This window comes from Tympanuchus pallidicinctus, unplaced genomic scaffold, assembly GCF_026119805.1.
Source record: "Tympanuchus pallidicinctus isolate F22 unplaced genomic scaffold, pur_lepc_1.0 scaffold2, whole genome shotgun sequence".
In the NCBI taxonomy this organism is placed as follows: domain Eukaryota; kingdom Metazoa; phylum Chordata; class Aves; order Galliformes; family Phasianidae; genus Tympanuchus; species Tympanuchus pallidicinctus.
In genome coordinates this window covers 4,246,261-4,271,707 of record NW_026294721.1, presented here as the reverse complement: position 1 = coordinate 4,271,707, position 25,447 = coordinate 4,246,261, and the positions used below count along the sequence as shown (strand labels likewise).

The 25,447-nt window shown below is 37.9% G+C and overlaps 1 long non-coding RNA gene across 1 annotated transcript in view; it reads left to right on the top strand.

The window, feature by feature from the left end:
* The first annotated feature begins 19,133 nt into the window (after window positions 1-19,133).
* Window positions 19,134-25,447, top strand: part of LOC128080139 (uncharacterized) — a 33,188-nt gene continuing 26,874 nt past the window's right edge. The window contains exons 1-2 of the long non-coding RNA XR_008206505.1: window positions 19,134-19,268; window positions 22,136-22,230. This is a non-coding gene — a long non-coding RNA (uncharacterized LOC128080139). The remainder of the gene's footprint in view (window positions 19,269-22,135; window positions 22,231-25,447) is intronic.

The following is a 25,447-nucleotide window of genomic DNA, read 5'->3' as shown; positions in this document are numbered from 1 at the left end:
GTCAGATTACCAAACTCAAAAAGAGTTGATATCATAGACTGGGAGAGACTGAGCTACAAAGGAAAACCAAACCTCCAGTAGCAGCAGAATGAGTGTAGAAACTGTTACTGGAATGAAAAATCCATCAAACAAGAATGCTGATACAAGCACAGCCAGCTTGACTTCCAGAAGCAGTTAGAGAGCATCATGAAGTAATGAACACTGAAAGAAGAGACTTATTTAATGGAGTTATTGAGTTTTAGCAGCAGGAGTCCTGCCCTGAAAACAATGAAACCTTTAAATCTTTGTATTACAGTGTTTTTTGTTTTCTGAGCATTGCACGTTCCCTACTCTGTTCTACGCCCAGCACACAGGTAGAAAAGTCAGAAGCTCAGTTGAATTATGACTATGGAGAAACATCTGTGAAACATCTCCTCTAGCTTAATAAATCTTACAAGATTTCAATATTATCTTCTCTAAAAAGAAAAAAAATATAAAGAATCACCTGAAAGCTATTCTTGTGAGAAGTATCAGCTCATTAATCAGCAAGCTAATCCTTTCCTGATAATTTGGGAATGATGTTTTATTTGCAAAAGAGTAATGTATCATAAAAAAGAAAAATGAAAGAAGATACTAGTTCAAGAGACAAGGAAAGTTAAATCAATTCTTGTTAAAGTCTTCCTGCGTTACTTCTTCAGTATTTCTAATGTTCTGTTACTCTGTTGTTCCTGTGTTCATTTCACTGACTTCTTGGACACCAGTGACTGCAATGCTTATTTGTAGTAATGGTTTAAGTTACAGAGTAAGAAAGAATACTGAAATGGTGGGTTATAAAACACAGCCTACCAATATTTTTTTTTTTCCTGAGATGCCACAGTATGCATATGTGTGATTTTTCACTATATAACTGCAGAAGATCCTTATTTCTTGCCAATTTCCTTGGATGGTGAGCTTAATTTCCTGAGACAGTAAAGGTTCCTTCAGGTTGAGTTCCTTCAAGAGACTGTAACTGAGTCTTTTCTTAGTATAAGAAACTTCAATATTTATATTCGTTGCGTCTAGTCAACTGTAAGAATATGATCATATACAAGCATTCAGAAACACAGTGAATGCATCTATGATTCAAACATTTCTCTGACTTATCTGATCCTCCTTTGAGCATCTAGCATCAGTAATTTTGGGTTAGATAGAGATGTAACATTTTTAGTGGTTTTGCAAATAGTTCTGTGTGATGTCTACACTAGAGATGCCAAATGGTAGCGGAGAGGAATGAAGTATGTTTTAATTACACATTTGCTTCTCTTACAGGCATTTACTATCTTGAAAACCTCTGGTGCAGTGTACAGATTTATTCTGTGTCTTTTCTTAATGTTTCATGGGATTTCGAACATGTCCACAGTTCTGTTACTGAAATTGTTGAATGGATTTGACTGTAATGTGAGATTGGATTACTTTAAATTTTGTAGTGCATTGAGCGAGCCTTCCATTCAGAAAGAAAAACGTAATCCATAGTCAAAGGTGTGTTCTTCTTTCCAAGGTGGGTGCATGTTTGCTGAGAGCCCATCTCTTTTCATCTTGTTAGTGACAAGCAGTGACACAGTGGTATCTCTCACTTTATGGAAATTCCCAGTATATCAGTTACCAATGGATCAGATCCTCAGTGCAATTTAGCATTGTTCCAAGGAAGCCAATGAAGCTAATCTGATTACACCAGTTGAGGAAGTGGTTTGTTTACTATCCAAAACTGATAAATACTTTTTAGTTAAACCACTGGGATTTGAACACAGCATGTTTCAGAGTTAAAAGCAAAAAAATGCAAAGTTAGGATTAAGCAGAAATTACCCAACTGCAGCTACAAACACAGCTTTTCTGTGGGGTGCCATAGAATACTTCGGTCACTCATGTGGGGTTGGCAGATATAACAGGTGATTTACAACAGATACCCATGCATTCTGGGAGCAGCAGTTGCAGACTAAGCATAGTCTCATCTCCAAAATGGCATGAAATATGTGTGTGAACTTCTGAATCAAGCTGTTGTTTTCTTTTGTTTTCCATTCTAACTAGAAGAAGTTGTACAACGCTTACTACACCAGGCACTACTGTAGGTCAGCCACAACTGCCTAAAATTTGAGTCTAACTGTTTTAAATCAGCTGAGGAAATGTCCAGACAATTAGGGAACATCTGCAGTGCAGAAGGAAACCCATTATATGCATACTGAGGTTGGCACTAACTCTAGGCCATTGGTCAGTGTGATCCTAGTAGGAGAAATGATGCCCAGGTAGATAAGCAAAATCAGAATACAGGACATACAGGAGCCACATCCAGCCTGGCCTTGAATGCCTCCAGGGATGGGGCATCCACAACCTCCTTGGGCAACCTGTTCCAATGCATCACCACACTCTAATCTTGATATTATGTTACTATCTCTACCCCAGTTAATTTTTATGTATCCAGGGCAGATTGAGAAGTCCATGGTAATAGAAATATATGTATTCAGCCCAACAAATATAATCTGTGTTAATACTGTGCATTCCCAACATTAAAACAATGCTTTTCTGCACTTCAGTTATATTGTACCAGCTGTTGTATCTTATGAAGTTTATTTCTTATACTTCTCTAAATTTGTACCAGCGTAGGATGCCTTGAGCAGAGGATGTTTTACAGTCAGACTTCAAACGAGGTTATTTTTTCTTCTTTTAGACTTTGAGAGTACTGTTAAAATATAACTTTTTAACATATATTTGGTCATTGTTCATAAAGGTTTAATTTTATGCATAGAATGTGTATCCAGCTACACTTCAAGGAGAATTATAATAATTTTTCCCATGCAGAAACGATAGGAAGATGAAAATGGGATTGAATTAGAAACAATCAAGCAGAACAAATATATTTCAATGAGTATATTCAGACAAAAAGAAATGATTTCAACCAACTGGCCTTTAGACTCAGCCTGCGCTTCTTCAGGGAAAGATGATACAAATCTAAATGACAGAATAGCTAAAGTTGGAACTGACTTCTGGACATCATTCGGTCCAAACTCTCTGTACCAGCAGGGATGCCCCAAGCTGGGTGCCCAGGCCGGTATCCAAGCAGATTTTGGACATCCCCATGGAGGAGACCTCAGAGCCATTTGATCCCTTTGCCAGCACTTCAACATCGCCCAGCACAGCAGTGCTGCCTGATGGGCAGAGGGAGCTCCTGGGCTGCAGTCTGTGCCCAGAGCCTCTATGCCTGGCCCTGAGCACCACTGAGCAGAGCCTAGTTCTGTCCTCTTACACTTCCCTACAGGGATTTATGGACATGAGTGAGATCCCCCAAGGCTCGCTCTGCTTCAGGGTGAGCAACCCCAGCTCTCTCAGCCTCTCTTCAACAGTAGAGTTACTTCAGCACCTTGGTGGCCCACTGCTGGACTCTTTCCAGTTCATTCAGGTTTCTCTAAATAAAGTGATGTGGCAAATAGGAAGCAAGATGGTATCTTTAACTTGCGAGAAGCCATCACTCAAGAAAAGGAGAGAGGTGGATGGGAAGAGAGAAAAAAAAATCATGTTATGTATGCTCTTTGGCATTATCCAGAGGGGTTTTACTTAATATTTTTTTGATATGTCACTGATGTGCCTTAAAATGTCATAATGTTATTGATCTTACGTCAGGTTATTGGCATAAAAAAGCTTTGGAATGACAACTCGAGAAGAGGGATTGTTAAATTTAAACTGATGTATCTATTCACCTTTCTGTCAAAACAGAAAAGCTCCTTCAGCTCATCAAGTCACCTAACTGACTAGACCAAGCTGATTTCAAAAGGTAATGCATCAGTCAATATTTTTGGAACCAGCTGTTTTTTTTTTTTTTTTTGGTTTGGTTTTTGTTTTTTTTTTTTTTTTTTTTTTTTTTGCTTTGAAGCTTTCATTTTTGTTTTTGGCTGTCACACTTTCTTCATATCTAAATATCAGTTTACAAAGATATGTGTTTCACTTTAACATTGCCTTTGAGAATAGAAAATATGTTGACAATATTAAGCTGTAGTTCAACTCACTAGAAAACAAAGTAAATAACTAAAGCTGCTGAGGCTTTATTTGCTTAGGGATTCATAGAATCCCAGAATTGCTTCAAGAAGAGGTCTTAAAGAACATCCAGTTCCAGCCCCCTGTGTTGGGCAGAGACACCTCCCACTACACCAGGTTGCTCCAGGCTCCACTGAACCTTTGAGCACTTCCAGGGATGGGGCACCCACAACTTCTCTGGATAACTGTTGCAGCATCACACCATCCTCAGGGTAAATAATTTGTTACTTAATCCAAATTTTCCTTCTTTTATTTAAAATGATATTGATGCTGTGTGAGTTTTCATAAAGTATCTCAAATCATGATGTTGCTTCATAGACGGATAAATAAAAAACCTAAATAAATAGGAAATTATTTCCTTCTCTTTCTTTAAATTCTTTTTCAGGTTAAAGATCTTCTGAGATAGACTCTTAAAATTTTTGAATTAATTCTTCTCTGCTTTCGTCCACTGATTAGAAAGGCAGTTTAAGACAGCAACCTTTGGGCAAATTGGTCATCTAGTTGGAGGTGTCTCTGCTTTTATAGCAGGGGCTTGGAAATAGATGATCTTTGAGTCTCTTCCAACCCAAACAATTTTAAGATTCTGTGACCTTCTCAGAAAGAAGGTGTCTGTTCTACAGACTTTTCTGTTTGTTCAGAAAGAACTTGACCCATCTTATCAGGTGAGGATGCTCCTAACTTAAGTTTTGTAAAGATGCAGGTAGTCAATAGAGGGGTGTTTTTGTTAGTCAACTCTTGTGTTGGCCAGTAATGTAATTACTAAAAAAGCAGGGTTCCTTCTCCAGTTTTCTTTTTCCTTCAACTATCATCAGTGAAGAAGGAATAAAAAATGTCTTTGTTTTGACATTTTTAACAGAAATATTCTCAGTAGTATTTCAAAATAGTTTTGTCAGAAAGTTTATTGACATTATTTTTAAAGTATGTCAAAAGAAAATATTTAACTTCAATTGGAAAGAGAATGTGTTCAAGCTTACTTTCTGTTTTGCTAAGAAAACAAAAAGTCAATGGATTAAATAACATTTTGCTTAATTTTTCAAAGCAGCTAGAAAGAAAAAAAAGTATTATCCACACTTCTACTATACTTGAACATCAAGGAAAACTTTTGTCTTTCACGAGCTGAGCCTGCTCTCTGTAGCTTATCACAATCTCCTCTGAGATAATCTACTACATTACCTTTTTGTATGTTTCTTTCACCAAGATACCTGAGCTGACATAACTTAAGAATCAGTTTACTCTGTTAAAAAGCTGCACAAATTCCTTTTCTGGAGAAAATTTACCATATTGCATTGTTGAGTCCATTATACTACCTGTCGTGCAGAAAACAGCTACCAGCTGACTAGCTGAATTGTTTTGGGTTTATTCAAAATTCACTTTTAAATGGGATAGTTTAAAAAAAGCAACAATAAGTCTATAGAATTGCACTAATTCTAGTTGTTCTGTTAATAACTCAAAGGGAGCAAGAAAGAAACACCATCTTCCAGGCATTAACCTGATCTAGAAGGAGGTGTCCCTGACTATAGCAGGGGGGTTGGACCTAGATAATCTTTAAGGTTCCTTCCAACCCAAACTATTCTATGATTCTATGAATCAACTCTTTGAAAGGGTAGATAACTGCAGGATGAGGGGAAATGGTTTTAAGTTGAGGGAGAGAAGATTTAGGTTGGATATCAGGAGGAAGTTCTTTACAGAGAGAGAGTGGTGAGGTGCTGGAACAGCTGCCCAGAGAGGTTGTGGATGCCATGTCTCTAGAGGTGTTCAAGGCCAGATTGGATGGAGCCCTGGGCTGCCTGGTCTAGTGTTAAATGGGGAGGTTGGTGGCCTTGCATGTGGCAGGGGGGTTGGAGATTCATGATTTTTGAGGTCCCTTCCAACCCTGGCCATTCTGTGATTCTATGATTTTGAATATATGTAAGACCAATGCAGGAATCAATTATAACATGATCCTTCTGGAGTACCAGAATTTAGACCTGCATCTAGCGCCACCTAAACTCTCCTAATCAAAAATGTTCATCAGTCATTTCCACTACAGCCCAGTCCACAACTTAAACCCAACTGATCTGCTGTTTTAGTGTCTGTTCCTGGCATGGTCTTATTCTGAACAGTAAATCCTTGCCTGAGACACCTTTCCCAATAAACATATTGTTACAGGGGAATAGCACACAGGAAAATGAAGATCCGCTTTGCCAATTGTCCTGTGTCTGGTGGTAGAGTGTAGTGGATGTGTAGGAAAAACAGATCTCTTAATTCAGTGAGATGTGTATGGAGGAGAGCTTCATTCAGTTACCCACATGTAGACATATATTGTTTCTTAAGATTGCTATCAATCTGTTTGTCTATCTGGCCATCAGCTGCCAGTACAGCAGGTGCAAATACGTGGGCACGTGACTAGATTGTATCTGTAACTGCTGATATCAAGTGCTGTAGATATTTATGTATAGGAATTAAGCTGAGACATCAAGATCTTTTAACTCTGTTGTGATCTTTCTTGACTGCAGTGAGGTGCTTAAACATCTGGTTCAGATTTGAACCCCCACAGAGTATGAAACTGGAGTCAGATCTGATGGAAATCTGATGGAAACCACATATATAAACATTTCATCACTCCTCAGTATTCTCTAGAGATCTCAGAAAAGCTGTGACACCATTCTTTTATTCCAGCAAGCCTCACAAGCCATCATCAACTCCAACACAATTGAAATAGTGTGGCTTAATGAGTTACAGCTCATCAGCCAGACTTTGGTAATTGAGTGCGTGATCTTAAAGCAGAGAAAACAAATAGAATACTTTAACCCCAAGAGTTAATGGCAGAGGTTTAAACTTTCCCTTGTGAAAGGACAAAAATGCACATGAAGATGAACTACTACAGTTCACTTGTGGAGCAACCACTCATTAAGCCACAGTAGCTCATCTCCACATCTGAGCCATAGCTCACGCTTTCAGGGAAGTACACTGAATTAACTCTTTAATGTGAATGGTGAGATGGCAGCCCTTTGTGTCTCTATGATACAGAGTTTCCTTTTGTGTGCACTCTCAGGAATACTCTCAGGAATAAAAGAAACAACTTACATATTTGCTGGTATAAGGCTTTGGAGCACATTTTGAAAGATTGAAGGTCGAATTGCTTGGCTGTTTTCAATAGTTATATTTGAAACCATTACTTCAGTCTGTCGTTTTCTTCTAAGGAGCCTAGAGAAGATCTGTGCTGTCCTAGCCTAAAAAACGGAGCCTTTTTTTAAAGGATAAAGAGATGTGCTCTTGAAAGATTATTGGAAAATAGTGCAGGAAAGTTGTGATGTGTTCTCCTGAAACGATATAACCAGAACTGTAACATTGAATGGCTTCCTAGGCTGAAGTTACCACTGGTGCTCCTGCCATCCCATCCCACCCCAGCTGCTTCCACAGAAAATCAGACATCCATTCATGCACAAAGAATCAAGTTCTGTTGTTTTTATAGAGGTGCCTTTAATTTATTTGTGCTCACAGCCTCCTCTTACTGCTATGGTCCCTTATAGAACTTAGGGATATGACTTGCAGGGACCCAGTCACCACACTGCTGGCATTACTAACGTTTGCATGCTCTACAGGATGTTATCACTTGGATGTTTTGGCAGCTGAGGTTTGTTGCAGCAGTAGGCTTCTTTGCTTGGCCTCATGCTGTTTTACAGGATGCCAAAGCTGTGCACAGGCTGAAATCTGATGGAACAAATAGAACTGCCAGAAGAACAGCCTCTTCTTTTAGGGTTTGCAGCAAAAGGGACTCAAACAGAACAACTTGGTTATAGGAAATGACAACAAAAGTAAATAGGTTCCTTTCTAAGTGATATATATATTTTTTTTAGTTATACAGTCTTTGTTATTAGTGAAAAACAGGAGTAGTTCTGGAGCTCTCAGAAATTAGAGATGATCTATCTTTCAGAAGTTTCCAAATTTGTCTCATCAGATATATGAGAATATTTTACTGCATACTGTACTGGGAAGAAGAAGAAAAATGAAGGCACTTTAACTGTTCTTTATGTGATAATTTCATATCATGACACTTGTAGGATGTGCCTTGAATAGATGGCTCCTATGATATGTGTTGGTGCAATCCTGATGACTGTGTCCAATCCCTGATGTTCATGGGGAAAGCATAATAAAAATGAAAGAAACTATGTGGCCACAGGGAATTGTCCCTCCCCATATTTGTTAGGTAGAAGATTGCAAACTGGAATGTGAGAGTTTACATCTCCAGACCCTTTATTACCTTAGTAGAGTCACTGACAGTTTCTCTGTCTTAGCTTTGGCAATCCTAATGATTTTCTCAACAAACTGTTTTGAAATGGATAGGAGGAGAACAGGAGGGTAAGAGGCAACGATAAAAAGAGTATTTAAAGACTATTCTTACTCATGGACTATCCCATATATGTTTTATGACCATACAGATATTTCCCAATACTGACAATGCATAAGATCTAAGATTTGCTTACAAAACCTTGTAGAAATCTATTGACCAACAAAGAAGAAAACATAACAAGAGAACTACACTGCAATATTTGGAAAATGGCAATGCCTGTATGCTTAGACTTCATGCTGGGAATAGAATCTTAAGGTGAACTACTGTTATATTTTGAGGTCTTCAGTGCTTGTTCATGCTGAGATTATTTATATTTTTCAGCCAGTAATTTTAACTTATTTATCAACAGCCAATTTGTTAATTTATATATGGAAATATGCGTATTGTATGTGTATGGAATATGTGTATAAATATATAATTTTCCTATATAAAGAAACAAGCAAACTACTGGATCATATGCATTTTCACCAGCAAAACATACGCAAGTTTTACAAATGGGAGATTTCACTCCAGTGCCATTGAAGTCAAAGACAAATCTGTAATGTTCCAAGTGGCATTATAAAATAAATAAATTTCCTACAGCCAAGGGTAGTTTCCTAGGTCTGTTGGTTTGATAGAACAGTAGAACATAGAACAGAATAATCCAAATAGAATATCACACTCATTTAAACATTATCTGTTGATGCTTCACATCCTGTTATTTCTTTTTGTAAGGAATGCTTGCACAAAAATGAACTTAAAAGATCCACCTATTGCTGTCAGATCAACATGAGGTTAGATGGATTTATTTAGATCATGTGTCAGTATCACGCATTCAAATGAGCCATGTGCAAAGAGAATGAAGCTTGTTATAAATAGATTAATTGGAAGTGCCTGTTAAAAATAATTATTACATAACATTTAAGCAAATATAGGAAAAAAGTGGAAAGGATGAATCTTGCCCTTTACTGTTCCTGTGAAAAGGAAATAAACCTAACAAAGGAAAGTCTGGACAAACTCTGGGGTCCTGCATGAAGGCTTATTGTAGATCAGAAAAGACAACTGCATTTCATAGAATCAGAGAATCATAGAGTAGTATGGTTTGGAAGGGACCTCAAGGATCATGAGGCTCCAACCCCATGCCACATGCAGGGCCACCAACCTCCCCATTTAATACTAGATCAGGCTGCCCAGGGCCCCATCCAACCTGGCCTTGAACACCACCAGGGATGGGGCATCCACAACCTCTCTGGGCAGCTGTTTCCAGCACCTCACCAATTTCTGTAAGGAATCATTATTTTCCTCTCTACTGAAATTTGTCCCAAATAATGTCTGTATTGCAAAAGCTGAGCTGGTGTGCTCAGTAATGCAAGATTCATGAGACCAGAGAGACATGGGGGGAAAGCAGCTTGATTTTGTAGTGCAATGATACAGTCATTCGCATGAGGGTTTAGTCTATGTTGCTGATGTTGTTTGCATGTTTTATTCAAAGTCTGTTTAATTCAGTCCTGGTAACAGAATTTGACATTGCTAGCTCTGGAAAGGAAAGGCTAGCCGTGATGTTCCAGCATTATGCTGCTTTTTGTTGTTTGGAGAAACTCTCTGTCTTTCCTGTTTTTTGCTTTGCTTTTTTTTTTCTTCTTCTTTTGGTAGCAGCATAGCGCAAGAGCGATGGAATGTGCCTTTGATCCAGACTATACCTGTAATTAGTGCATTATCTGCACTAGTAGAAGGTGTGCATTTGAATGTCTACAACCTCAGAGAACAGGGAACTGCTTGATTCAGTGTCCTGAAAATGGTTTAAGTTGAAGGGGACTTTAAAGATTATGCAGTTCCATTCCCCTGCTATGGGCTGGGTGTTCCAAACCAGCTCAGGCTGCCCAGGGCCCCATGCAACCTAGTCAACACCTCCAGATATGGGGCACCCACAGCTCTCTGGACAGCAGTGCCAGGGCATAACTACTGCCTCCCTCAGTGAAGGATTTTTTTCCCAACATCTAACCTAAATCTACTCTCTTCTAACTTAAAGCCATTCCCCATTGTCCTGTCGCTATCAGACATGTAAAAGGTTGGTCCCTCTCCTGCTTGCGTACTCTTCAAGTACTGGAAGGCCACTGGAAGGCCACAATGAGGCTTCTCCACTAATTGTATCTGAGCTCCCAGCTGACACAGTGCCCACCTCTGCAATCCTTTTTTCCTTCTCGGCTGCTGCTCTGCTGGCAGTACAGTGAAGCTGCACAATTCAGCAGCAGGACTGACTGGGAGCCCAGATGCAATGCAAGATGTGTAACCACACTATAGTGAGGCAGTTTATTCCCTTTGAGCTATTAAAATTCTTGTCTTACCTTGTCTTCTTTTAAACAAACTTAGCAGTCTTCATCTCAACAACCTCAAAGGCATATAAATTACTTATTCAGTAATCAGCATTCTGAATTAGATTAGACAATAAGAACAAAAATAAAAAAAGCAAAACAAAACGAAAACAAATCTATTTCAGTGAGTGTAAAATTCAAGTGCATTTTAGGCAGTAACTCTTATTTAATGTATCTATGTAAGTTTCCATTTCATTGAAAAGTATAGCAAAAAGTGAAGTTATCTGTGAAAGTGAGGATAAATGAAAGGATAATGGAATAAGTACTTGTTATAAATGTCTTTGCTAATGCAACATTGAGACGGGATTTACAGTTACATGCAGAATATAGGAATGCTTTCAAAGCTGTTCTCTTTGCTACCAACATGATTTAAGGTCATCTGAGATAAAACCCTCAGCTGATGAAAGTAAACATAGCTTCAGTGGTTCACTGCTTTTTGAAATATGACAGTAAATTTCACAGGTGATTTGTATCAGTGTTCTCTACTGGCCTGCCTGTAGTTCTTGCTTACTGTTGTTCTGAAATGAAGTATGGCAACATCTGAGAATCAAGATTGTGCTCACAAAGCCCCTTGTCCTTGGCTTACTAAGTGGCATTGTTTTATTGGGTGTCTATCTTTCCAACTGACATCGTATATCTCAGTCAACCAAGACTTCCTGTGTTGGTAATTAGGAGCTTATTAAATAACTCATGTGAGAAGGAAAAATGCAGAAAAGGGGCTAAATAATGTCCATGCCTCACTACGCTAAAAACTGAATTCATCAGTTGGTCTTTGGTTCACCTTCTTCCTCTGCAAGTTGTACAGTAATTCTTTGTAATAGTAGGACCAAGTTTTTCTTTTCAGAATTATGTGAAAATAACATAAATTGTGAGACTTTTTTTTAAGATTCCCTAGGTGAGTTTTCTTTTAATGAAGAAAAGCAGTGAATTTGAGATCAGAATCTTCAGACTGAATGTGGCTCCAAAGAGTACTGCTTTTGTATGCTGATTCAAAATCAAACTTTTATTAAAAGAACAATAAATAAAATGAGTCATTTTGCAAGCACAGGAATCAGCATTTATTTTTATTTTCTAGTGTGCATGAAATCTAATAAGACTAAAATAAATATTTATGCACTGAAGGTGCAAATTTTAAGCACTTTCTTTAAAAGTCTTCCAGTACAAAAAAGACAGGGACCTTTTGGAAAGAGTCCAGTGGAGGGCCACAAAGATGGTGAAGGGCCTGGAGCATCTCTCCTATGAAGAAAGGCTGAGTGAACTGGGTCTATTTAGCCTTGAGAAAAGAAGACTGAGAGGGGACCTGATCCAGGTCTATAAATATCTAAGGTGTGGGGGGCAGAGTGGTGAGGCCAGACCGTTTTCAGCAGTGTGTGGAGACAGGACAAGGGGAAATGGCCAGAAATTGCAGCATAGGAAGTTCTGCACAAATGTGCGCAAGAACTTCTTTACAGTGAGGGTGAAGGAGCACTGGAACAGGCTGCCCAGGGAGGTGGTGGAGTCTCCTTCTCTGGAGATGTTCAAGACCTGCCTGGACACCTACTTGTGCTACCTGGTGTAGGGAACCTGCTTCGGTAGAGGGTTGCACTCGATGATCTCTGGAGGTCCCTTCCAACCCCTACAGTTCTGTGATTCTGTGATTCTATGAAATACTTGGAGGGAAGAAATCTTCACAATCAGCTAAATTGGTCTTTAAAAGTTGATTGTTATTTTCCCTTACATTTCCCTTTCCTTTCCTTTCCTTTCCTTTCCTTTCCTTTCCTTTCCTTTCCTTTCCTTTCCTTTCCTTTCCTTTCCTTTCCTTTCCTTTCCTTTCCTTTCCTTTCCTTTCCTTTCCTTTCCTTTCCTTTCCTTTCCTTTCCTTTCCTTTCCTTCCCTTCCCTTCCCTTCCCTTCCCTTCCCTTCCCTTCCCTTCCTTCCCTTCCCTTCCCTTCCCTTCCCTTCCCTTCCCTTCCCTTCCCTTCCTTCCCTTCCCTTCCCTTCCCTTCCCTTCCCTTCCCTTCCCTTCCCTTCCCTTCCCTTCCCTTCCCTTCCCTTCCCTTCCCTTCCCTTCCCTTCCCTTCCCTTCCCTTCCCTTCCCTTCCCTTCCCTTCCCTTCCCTTCCCTTCCCTTCCCTTCCCTTCCCTTCCCTTCCCTTCCCTTCCCTTCCCTTCCCTTCCCTTCCCTTTCTTTTCCTTTTCCTTTTCCTTTTCCTTTTCCTTCCCTTCCCTTCCCTTCCCTTCCCTTCCCTTCCCTTCCCTTCCCTTCCCTTCCCTTCCCTTCCCTTCCCTTCCCTTCCCTTCCCTTCCCTTCCCTTCCCTTCCCTTCCCTTCCCTTCCCTTCCCTTCCCTTCCCTTCCCTTCCCTTCCCTTCCCTTCCCCTCCCCTCCCCTCCCCTCCCCTCCCCTCCCCTCCCCTCCCCTCCCCTCCCTTCCCCTCCCTTCCCCTCCCTTCCCTTCCCTTCCCTTCCCTTCCCTTCCCTTCCCTTCCCTTCCCTTCCCTTCCCTTCCCTTCCCTTCCCTTCCCTTCCCTTCCCTTCCCTTCCCTTCCCTTCCCTTCCCTTCCCTTCCCTTCCCTTCCCTTCCCTTCCCTTCCCTTCCCTTCCCTTCCCTTCCCTTCCCTTCCCTTCATAGAAATATTATTTGGATGCTTTTTAACAATGATTTTTCTTGAGGGTGGAAAAAACAATTGAGATGTGTCAGGGTGTTGGACCTACCTTTATAGTAGTCTCTTCCTCTCCTCCCCTCCCCTCCCCTCCCCTCTCCTCCCCTCCCATCCCCTCTCCTCCCCTCTCCTCTCCCCTCCAACAACCCATTGTCTTCCAATTTCCATTCTCCACGTGGTTTAACACTACTTATTCTGAATATATCTTTTCAAACAACCTGTCCAGATAAATTTGTCATCCTAATTTAACTTTGATTTCAAAGCAATGTCATTCTCAGTCCTGTTGTAGGTGAGGGCTGATACACTGAAAATCTGAGCTTTAGAAAGTAAAACTTCTCTGAAGAATTTCTATACTTTCTAAAAGGAGAATCCCTATATTCACAAGTCTGTTAATTCCCATTCCCGCTTACCCTTCGCATTTGTGAATCACGAACTTTTTCTCTACAAGGTTGATTCAAAATCTTAGGGAAGTTGCTATTCATGACCTCTGTGTCTTGAAAGACACTGAGTAAGTGTTATTTACTGGTGAATTGTTCCTTCCTTGTTACTACTGTAAGAAGATGTTGTGAAGAATTACTGAGAACTGTGTTGATTTGAGCATGGATTTTTCAGATATCTTTTTTGAAGTTTAGTTAAATTGCAGTCATGAATGTCGTGTAAGATTTAAAAACAGATCAATTTCTGTCACACAGAAGAGTGGAGAACACATGCAATAGCAACAACAGCAAAATAATCATTCTGGTTTTTGATTAAAGAAATAATGGAAAGAAGATGAAAGAATGCATAGGTAACTAAAATGATACACAAGAATAAATGGGGAAGAAGATACAAACATTTTCAAAAGTAGATTAGCTCACTCTGTGAAACATCTGTTAAATTGTTTAAATTCAAAAAGAAAAAAGAAACGAACAGATTTTTTCTACTCATTTGCAATGGCTTTGTATTTGTGCAGTGATTTCTTAAACATGGGAGTTTTATACAAGTTATATGGAGCTGATAAGAGCACAGCTAAAATTGTCCATTGCTCCTGAGACTCTGTACCTGAGAGCCCATTGGCTTTTTCTCAGTGCGAGGTGAAGACTGAGCCAAGATGCAGGCAGAGCAGTGACAGGGCAGTCTGGCCATGGGCATAGAACTCAAGCTGAACTGAAGTTACAGCTATTTTCATCTGATATTAAGATAGCCCAAATTTTCCAGTGCTGTTACAGGTTGGCATGTCCTCTTTGGCATATAAAAGAACATGATGAAATTCTGGCCTAAACACATAGCAAATTTGATGATGAAATATCCTGAGGTAGATTAAAATGGAAAAGTCTGTTTTTAGAGTTGAGAAAAAGGAAATAAATGGATGTGGTATCAAGTACAGGTTTTCTTTGTTGGTGGTGGTGTGGTGGTGGTGGGTTTTTTTGGTCCAACTCAGAATTCTTCTAGAGATGTACGAAATAAATTTCTGAGGCCAGCCTCCCACAGCCACATTTTTAACAGTGCTTTTATGGAGAAAGACATTGCAGGCTGATCCTTATGCAAAACTAGGAGAGAAGGAGTAATAAGAAATGAAGTCTTGACAGGCAGTGTAAAGTCAGGTAGAAGGAACAACCCACCCAAAGAGCAGCAGTAGTCACACCAAGAGGACAGAACTTTAGCAGTCAAAAAGATATCCAGTTCCAAATAAGAAGGAAATGTTTTTTGTAGTGCTATAATAGCTGATTTTTAACACTTTAAGTTCTCTTTTTCTTGCAGTCTTGGAGGTTAAGAGCCAAAGTTTATAACTTTGTATTTTCTGATTCATTATATATTAATTGTCCACTAACTTTTTTTTTCCAGCAAAATTATTTATGTATTTGAGACAGTGCATTTCCAATGCATCATAACTTGGGCAGTCTCAGAGGTATAAAACATGGGTGGATTAAGGCTGAAGATAAAGACACTTGGAAATATCACCTTCAAGTCTAGATCCTCAGTATATAAAAGCCAGGAGAGCTTCTCCTATATTCACTGGCACTTGGATAACTAACTCATTCACAGGTCTTGCATTTTCTATGGATAGGCTTCAAAGTTCAGGTCAATGCCTAATTTCACACTTGCAGTGATATGCTACCGTATCCGTAACTCTAATTCCTTCCAAATGGAAAGAAGGATTATAGCAGGCAAACCAGTGAGAGTGTAAATGAGATTACAAGGCACTTCCTCTTGCCTACCTTTACACTTATATAAGCTTATATTTGCTGTCAGACAAATTGCTTCTTCATTTTCATATCTTTTATAAATTTATCTTATTGGAGTCCTGATCCACTGGCCAGTTACCTTAATATAAAACCATATAGATGCCATACAGTTCTTTTAGTGTGTTTATAGAAAAATATTCAATTATATCTTTTTAAATAGACAGATATAAATCCCTCCCCACTGAAACTATAAAATGTCCCAGTAAATGTCACCACCAATGCTGGCCAGATGTGCTCAGCAACTGAAACTTGGGCCTCAGGAAAGGCCTTTATTTGGGAAGCTCCCAGAGGAAGCATTTACCAGGGAAAAGCCTTTTCTAAATAGGAAAAAAAAAACACCCTTCTTTAGAAGCATTATTTCTTTCCTTTACTGATTAAATGGATTCTTCCTTTGGTGCCACACTAGAATTCAAGCTTGACTGATAAAGTAAATGCAATACATCTGTATGTGGGGAGGGAAGAGTAGCGGCAAGGAGGGTAGAAGGAGAACAGGTAAACAAAATTCAATTTTAGGAATACATTTATATATTGTATGTACACCTATATATACCAAATAGGAACAGAAAATGGAACAAGTTTTGCATTTTGTGGAGACTACAGGGAAAAAATCTTAACTGTATTAAACATCAAAATATAAATGAGGGTGAATTTGTAATGGTGCTGAATCTTAAGGAAGTACATGCCACACAGTGCCACTTTCTGGAAACCATAGGGTTTTTGTGTCTCAGGAGCTAATACGTCCAGTATTTATAACTGGAATCTAAATGGGATAAAGCTCTGACAGAGAGCATGCTCATGACTCTGAAGTTGAAGAGTCTGGACAGAGTTGATAAATCATGAAGGAGAGCCTGGTCAAAACTAGGAGCAAGTTACTCTATTTAGATACCCACCTGAAGGTTTTGGATTCAGCCATTTTGATGTGGATAGTATAGATGAATGGTAGATGACAGTAAACCAGTAGCCCCTTTCTCACACGTAAGTAATAAAGTTATCTCTTGCCATAGTAAAAATTACCACCATAATCAGTGTAATCTATCTATTTGAGATCCTTCATCTGTATTTCAGACATGATCAGAGAAAATGCCATTATATCGACTTTAAGCAGTTTTGAGACTGCAGTAGGTTTAAAAACCAAATATAAAATCTACAGACCTCCCTTTGAATTAGCAGTGCTTTCCCATGAATGCTAGAACATATTCAGGTAAGACTGGTGTAATTTCTCCTGTTGGGTGCTGATAATTCTTGTTTGAGCCTACATGCAAGCAGAACACATCTCTCTGACATTGCGTTTTCAGTCTTTGTGGCTTCAAGAGATGAATAAGATCAGTAAGATCTGATCAAGCAAACAGTTTGAATGCAAAAACAAACAAAAACTCCCATCAAATTATTTATACGCATGTCTGGTCACATATCAGCATCCAACCTAACAAATATAATGGGATGAATATTCTTCAAATAGCTGAATGTTTGTGTGGTTGTTAATGAGTATAAGTTAGTAAAAGAGAGCCTAGAAGTGAGCTCATCACTTGGTCTCTAATTTCAGAATCATAGAGTCGAAGAATCCTTAGAGATGAAAGGGACTTTTAAATGTCATTTAGTCCAACTCCTCTGTAGGAACAGGGACATGCACAGCTAGTTCAGATTGCCCTGGGCTTGAAGGGTTTATAAACTCTTCAGCTGTTGACTCATTCTATTTTTCTGTTTTACACCTCTCCAGACATCTCCCAAACAAATTATATTACAGCTTGCAAAGGAGTACAGATGTAAGCCAGCTATTGCTACAGTGAGGCTGTTTCCTCCTCCCTTTTTATTAGTATAGTCATAATCAACAAAACAAATGAGGAAAATGCTTCATTGGATGTAATTTACATTTTCTGGGGGTGATGGGAGCAAGGATACAGATGTGTGAAAAATGTCACAGAGTGTCTTTCTAGATACTTTTAAAATATCCCATTGAAACTCCTGTATCATTACAAAATATTTGTGTCTTCTTTTATGGTTTTGACATAATAAAACTAAAAATTTACTGAAATGCATCTCACAGAGATAAAGTGCTCCAGGGGTTGGGAAAATATTTTTATTGAGCTTGCAGATAGAGAATACAAGAAAAATAGCACTGTGTTGAGGTAACTATTGATAGGATACCCGATGTGAAGTAACTATTGTAGTGATACAGAATGCACTGAGCATTTGAAACTGTACGTTTCAAATTGGTCTCCTCATCCTCTTCCTCTCTACATCTCCTCTCTAGATTCTTCTACTTTATTTTCTGTTAGCTAGTTCAGTTATTGATCATGATAGAAAAGAATCCATTTAAAAACTACTCATACAAGAAAAGCTTAAAAGTCTGAGATTACTTTTTGCATTTATTCCTAGTTTATCCAGTGGGATTTCAAGAGCTTTCTGATATGCATTTTTATGAGCTGTTCCTCAAGAAAAAAGTATGAATGTGTGTTTCCTGTCTTTGCAATATGCTGGTTGATCTTTGAAAACAAAACAAAATTAAATTGACAGAATTTATTTATGTAATTCTTTTTCTTTGGTAAGGGCAAGAATTTTTATAGAATATTTGTGTCAATGACTTCTATAGGCCAAGACATATTCTTGTGTCATGTGCTGAACAAGCATGTGAAGTTTATATTTGCATTAACATGCTCACCATCTAAATACACTGGTAGTCAAATATTAGCTGGGATTTTACTACAGTTCTTTTTGAAAATGGAGTTCTATCTCATTGGATAATGATGTGTTGACTGCTAGCTTCAGTCTCTTAAGTATCTAAATTTATGGGAAGTGTAGCTGATCTTACCAATACAGAGAGAATAACCCAATCAAAGAAAAATCATCTGTAAATGTTTACTTCATGCATTAGTATGGAGATCCTAGGAAATGAACAGTGAGTGTAACATGTGTGCATGCAGTGAGTGATCACTACAGACCTTCCTCTGTATTGATCAGCAGACATTTGCTATGCCATCAGAATACAGTGGTGTCTCAACTGCACTAGCTAAAGTCATGTCCATGGGGCATTTATTGCTTGTCTCTGAGAAAGGATGAATTAGCATGTGCAATTGTGAAGAATAAGTAAGACTCAGACTTGCTAGGGTGAATCAGGAGGTTGACATCTGTTGGTAGCTCTTGCACAACGACATATCCCTTGGAAATGCAGGCTGACACACTCAAGTAACGTCAGCTCTTGGGGAGCCAGTTGCTTTTCTGGAGAGATCCAAATGTCTGGGGAAATTGTGCAGTAAAAGTCACAATGTAGGTTTTGGAATAGTGGGCAGGAAATCTCCTGAAACAAATCACAGCTGACAGATTTCCAATACCCATTGCTCTGGTCAAGCCCAAAATAGTCTCAACATGAAGTCTAAGTCCATAATTTGTCAAACGCAGTATTTCTACAGGCTTGTATGATGTGGTTCATATTATGAAATCACTGATACTAATATGAGCCAGAAGTTTCGTGTAGAACAGAAAATAACATGCTGAAGGACAAGAAAGACAAAACCATTTATTTATTCACCTTTCCCTTAGGACTGCTTGTGGTTGAACACTGTTGGACCAAAATTCTCCAGCCAGCTTGCAAAGAGCAGTTGAAATGATACTATGGCTTCATTTCAGAAAAGCAATTGTAAGGTAAGACAACTGCTAAATTGCTAGCATCTACTGCATCAAGGTAAAGATTCATTCATTTCTATCATGCTGCTTACATAGCCACTTCAGCTCTTTTTTTTTCCTTCCTGTTATTTATGCAAACCATTTTTTAATTCTCTGTAATTTTAACATGATGATTCTTGCAGACATACTGGAATACTTTTTTGATTGAAAATCTGTATCCATGTCATTCCATGATTGTCCCAGAACATCATCCACACAAACGTTAGAATATAAACATATACATATATATATAGCATATAAATAAAAAGTGAGGAAAATTACAAATAAACAAATAAAAACTAAAAGTGGTAACTCCAATAGGAGAACACTGGGACATTCATGAAATGTTGTTGCTAATGTGTTGTAAAAGAGAAAGCCTTGCTACAAAGAGGAGGATATGTTTTTGATCACTACAGTCAGAAATGAATTAATGGGATTCACTTACAAGAAATGTGATTCAAGTCAAAATGAAGGACGTTTTTATTTATCTATCAGTAGAAGATAAACTAGTGACCTTAGCAGTCACGAGATCCAAATTCCTAGTTTTGTGGCCTAACTTGAAGCAACAACAACTTCTGCTGGGCAATAAAACAGGCGTCTGCACATAAAAGACTGCATCCAGCTTGTCCTGTGGATTTATTCCTGTGTTGTGAACTAGGTCTGCTAGCTCTCAGGCAGCTTAAAAAAAATTTTTAATTAGAAAAAAGTTAATCAATTTATAGTTTTCTTTATTGTAGTGCAAAGGAATGAGGCATTGTTTTGGAAGGTATTAAGCATAAAGCTGTGAAATGTACTGAGATTCCTTTCATAATATTCATGGGGAAGAAAAAGACCTTTGTTTCTGTAACCCAAGGATTTTACAAGTCCAGTGATACAAAGTGCATGTAACATTTTTTTTACTGTGAGCCATCAGACTGTTGCATAACTTGTTGTGCAGCAGGTACACCTGCTCTTTGGAGAAGGGAAGATGTTAATGAGGTTTCAAACACTGATGCATGAATTCCTTCATTCATGTTCTTTGTCAGTGACCTACTTAGCATTCAGCAGAAAACGACTGTTTTCCAAATCTCAACGTATAAGGGTAAACAACAAGTTTTTCTCAAAGAGACGTGGAGAAAAGGTTAACATAAATAATTTGAATGAAATGCCAATGAAAAGACTGTTGGTATTCTTAGGAGAGATATTTCTTTTGTAACACATCTCACAGCAGTGAGCCATCCAATCCCAGTTCAGAGCCAATCACCCGGCATATTAAAAATTGATTTCAGTCTAGCTAAGAAAGTAAAGGTACATATAAGTCATGTCTTCCATGTTCTTCTAATTGATAAAAACATTACATTATGTGTTCTTTAATTTTGGAATGCTAGCACCTTTGGGAAAGAAATGCAAGCTAATATCATCTATAAAAATACACATTCTTTCTATCTGATGCTATTAAGATAATGATCTACTATTTTCATGCAAATGTTATCTGAGGACATTAAATCTCTTAGCCAGACTTGCTTGTGATTTGCAATCCAATTGATTTTGGAAAAACAAATTTCAGAGTGTGGGGTGGGTTGGACGTGATGTATTCTCAGGAAGACTGCTTAGATCAGACAATTACTTTTCGAAAAAAAATTACATGTTTCTCATTTCTTTGGGACTGTGTAGGCAATCATACCTTTTCTTTCTCTATTGTCACATTTGAATAATGTCCAAATTGCTCTCCGGAGAATGCAAGGAGTTCTGTTCCTTCAAAATTTAGATTTTTATTAGATTGAAAACTGAGTCATGCTGAAAATAGGTGAGAAAGAACAATTCCAACAGCTGCAAAACCAGCAATTTCACCTGCTTCATTCTCTGATCTCTGTTACTTATACAGCGCTTTACTTAACAGAGCTTTGGAGACCATGTGAAGCATAGTGAGCAAGCGTAAAGGGAGTTTTCTTGAAAAATAGAATGTAAAAAGTAAGAATATAGTTAAGCTACCTATAAATATGAGCTCTGGGTCAAAACCTGAAAGTTGTTCAGTCTTAATTCCACGTCAGACTTTCGGACTAATGTTCCTTGTTAATTAAGTCCATCTGGAATCCTGGAAACAGTTGAAAAGGAACACTGAGCAGAGGAATTTAGATCAGATATACATTTGGGCATCAGAGGAAACACTGACATGGCCATCAGCTTCATGGGTCAGCAGTCGAGGGATGCAGCCTGATCTAGGCTTCATGGCTTTCCATTTTGGCCAGTTAGCTTGGTCATACCTCAAGAAAGGGAGTGAACTACAATACCCTCTAAGATTGTACATTGATGAGAAAACTCTACATGGTCAAGATCTATGAGCATCTTAGAAAATAGTGTTTTCGGGTGTGTTAGCTTTTATAGCAAATGAAGGTGTAGGGGGACTATGTCTTCCCCAGGAAGGCAGGTACTTGCATCAATGATCACGGAAGGTTTTGAGGTGCTAAGAATAATGAAAACCCTTCTAGTTACTGCTGGTGCATTCTATTGACACATTTGTATTGCATTATGAAACCCACCACCACATTTGAAGCTGTGAAGTTACTAAAATATTTTTCTGTTCACTTGTCATTCCAAGTAGGATGTGAACTTCTTAATGTACTTTCATACACCTTTTGGGCAGCACGTATATGAAAATTGACCTATGTTTCGTGTGGAATATTATTATAAAATCCATATTAGAAATGGAACATAAAATTATACTAATAAGTACACAGAAGCCACATTTGTTTAGTTCCAGGACCTTGTTTCAAGCCTGTTTTGTCTACCAGGTTGATTTTCAACATAGATCTTTTTAGAATCATTCAATGAAGATTCAGAGTTTAATTTTCATATCACAGAATTCAGATAACTCCATTGCTCATTCCTGTTCTTATATCCAAGCAGATGACTTAAGAATTAGGCCCAGGCCTGGGTTATTATCTCGTTAGAGTTGCAATCTGAAGTCACAATTAGATTCTCCAGTTTCAGCTGTGACATCTGTGAGTACCAGACACAAAATGATGAAATGTATTGAATACTCTCCCTTTGAGAATCTCCTTTCTTTTATTCATAAGACTGGAACATGTTGTTAAATCTTGACCAGAGCAATTCTAGGCCAAAATCTTTGTTGTTGCTGTTGTTGTTGTTGCTGTTGTTTTACAGTTTTCTTTTTTTTTTTTTTTTTTTTAACATTTATTTCAAACTAAGTAATTGTTGCTAAAATCAGAAAATTAGAAATGTATCTCTCAGCAACTGAGAGGGAGAAAAAGCTGTTCCTGTTGGGAACCTCATCTCTTCATCCCCAAGCTGTGTGAGAAAGCTCTGGATGAGTAACTTAGATTTTATCTCTAATGTTTAGCTAACTAAATTTTTGTGGGATATAGAAAATCCTTAGTGTCCAGATCCACAGAAGTGTATAGATACTTAACTTCAACTGAATCTAAAGGATTTATGCATATAAATTTCAGACTCTTTGGGTTTGTTTCTGTTCCCATGTAAACTTTAAGGAAGAAACCTCTTAGTTATTGCTAGCATACAATAATCATATATTGGAAATGAAAGACTTGAGTAGAAGAATCAACAAGGTTTGTGAGTTTGTGTACAAATGTAAGGCTTAATACTATACAACTTCTTGATTAAAGAAATAAAGGAAAATTCACTTGGACCTGAGTAATATTTCCAAATATTGGAGATGAAATTAATTTGAGCATGCTTGTATTACCTAAATCTTCCTATATCTTATATTTGCTTATGTTCGTAAATCTTCAGCAAAAATAGAGATCCAGTGATTTACTGAATGGCTTCAATTTCCAGGCCCTTTTTTCCTGCTTTCTGAGGAAGCTTTTACATAGTGCAGTAGGACTGCAATTGCTCTGTCATTGCAGAAATGTACTCTTACTAAAGAAAGAATGTAATTATCCTCCTCTTCCCAGCTCGTCCTTCTTGGTGCAGCATTTGAAAGGTTTGTGTCAGAACACTGTGTGTAATCATGCACAATCAATTTCTGTCTATCTTTAGGTTGTGGCATAGCACCTATGTTGTATTACTGAATAACTTTGATGAGATATTTTATAATTCACATATCTGAAGCAGTGTATACCAGACTCAAAAGAATCAGCAGAGAAAATGAAATACTCCAACATTCACTCAAGCTGCATAGAAAGCAAATATTTACAGAAAGTTGGAAGGGCTTGGGTTAAGAATAAATGATAGGAAGAGGAAAACCACTAAACCCACACGTTTAAAATATGGTGAGATTTTAAGAACATGGCACCATTTCTTATTCTGTTTTTATCCGTGTACATGTGCATGCATGTGCGTGTATATAGGTGAGTGTGTGTGAATGGGGAAAACAGGCAGATGGAAATAATCTTTGCTTTTTAGAATTCTAGAATATTTAGAATATTTTAGAATATTTTATTTGTTCTCCAAAGAAAAACATGAAAGATTCTAGAAACTATTTTTCTGACTTGCTTCATGGTAGATTTAAAACACTAGACAACTTTTTCCATGGAAAATAATTTTTCTTCTGTAATTTGGTGTCTGGGACACTTTGGAGACAAATCTTATAAACAGACAAATCTTTTAGGGGAGAACTGTAGATGTAGAAATTACACCTGGAGTAGTACTGGAAAGTGGTCTGGAATTAACCTTCCTTTTTTCCAAGGGACTAATATACAGATCCTTTTTGGAAAGTACGTGATTTTGATTGAACATTTTCAGGCCTACCAATACCTTTTGACATGGAAAATTCTTACTTCATATGAGCTGCTTCTGAAATCTGCACAAAGGAATACAATAAGCAAACGTATTCTTTCTCCTGTCACTTGCGAAGAAAAAAAAAAACAAAACGGTAATTCTCAGTTCTTTTAATTTGAAACATTATTGCAATTCAAGTACAAGAATAGGATTTTAGTAAGAGTGATGCTGTGGTGTCCTACATTTATTCTCTTCCATATATGGCTGTTTCAAATTTAGCCAACTTGCTGTAACTGGTACTGCTTCAAACTTACTCTACTCTGAAAATCAAGCTGTTTTGTTCTGCGTTTTGTATCATCATCAGTAATAAAGAATACGAAATTAGAGTTCTACTGGCAATTTTGCTGATGAATGATGCACGAGACAATGTGTTTCATTCTTCAGTCTGTGTTCTGGGAAATTATTCAGAGGAAAAAAATATTGAAGGCAAAAAAAAATAAAATAGACTTTTTGGTAATTTAAATGCTAAATAATTAATTTAGCTAGTTAAGAAATATTCAATGGTGATTATTCTTAAATATTGTATTTATAGAGCACATTTTCTCACAAACTGTATCAAAATGCTTACCAGCAATTAAGAGATACTAACATGACATAATGTGAAACTAAGCGTAATTTTTAAATAATAATTGTTTTAAACATATGGCTGTATAGTAAATGTTCACCAACATACATATTTTATCAAAGGTGGAAAAATAGATCATCACAGAAAAGGATATATATCTTCTCTATAGAGGATCATAAAATATAGTGCATATATCTTGAAGTATGGTGTAGGTATCCCATGCTGATTCTTATGGTTTATTTTTCCTGTGATCTGGAGTGGTAGCCTGTTACTCCTTAAGGTGAAAATCCAGAAGGTTTAGACATTGCTGTCTGTATAAGTAGATTATCTACTCATCAAGTCACAAAACTATGTTATTTAGCACATTTTGCTCTGCTACAAAACATAATATTGATTCGGACTGATTTTTGAGACGCTCATTAAAGATGGAAATTTCTTCTCTGGGCAAAGCAAAGCTGTAAGACTGGAATCATAGAATCATAGAATCACCAAGGTTGGAAAAGACCTAAAAGATCATCCAGTCCAAGCGTTCACCTATTCCCAATAGCTCCCACTAAACCATGTCCAAAGAGATCAGCAATAAATGGAAGTCCATCAACATGAAGTGTTCTGAAGTAGAATTAATATATTTTCTGCCTCATACATACACCTACGTCAGATTTTAGGATTCTCTCTAATTTTTCTTTTTACCAAGTGGCTTGCACCTAACTAACACAAAAACAAAGCAAACCCCTCTGATTGCTCTTACGTTCAGACTGATCAGTTACTGTGCATCTTTAATTGCAGACCATAATTTGCAAGTATTATAAGAAAAGAGAGGAGTTCTTTACTGCAATTAAGAGACTTGTCTTCCTAGCATGAGGATCATTTCACTCATTCCATCTTTTTGACAT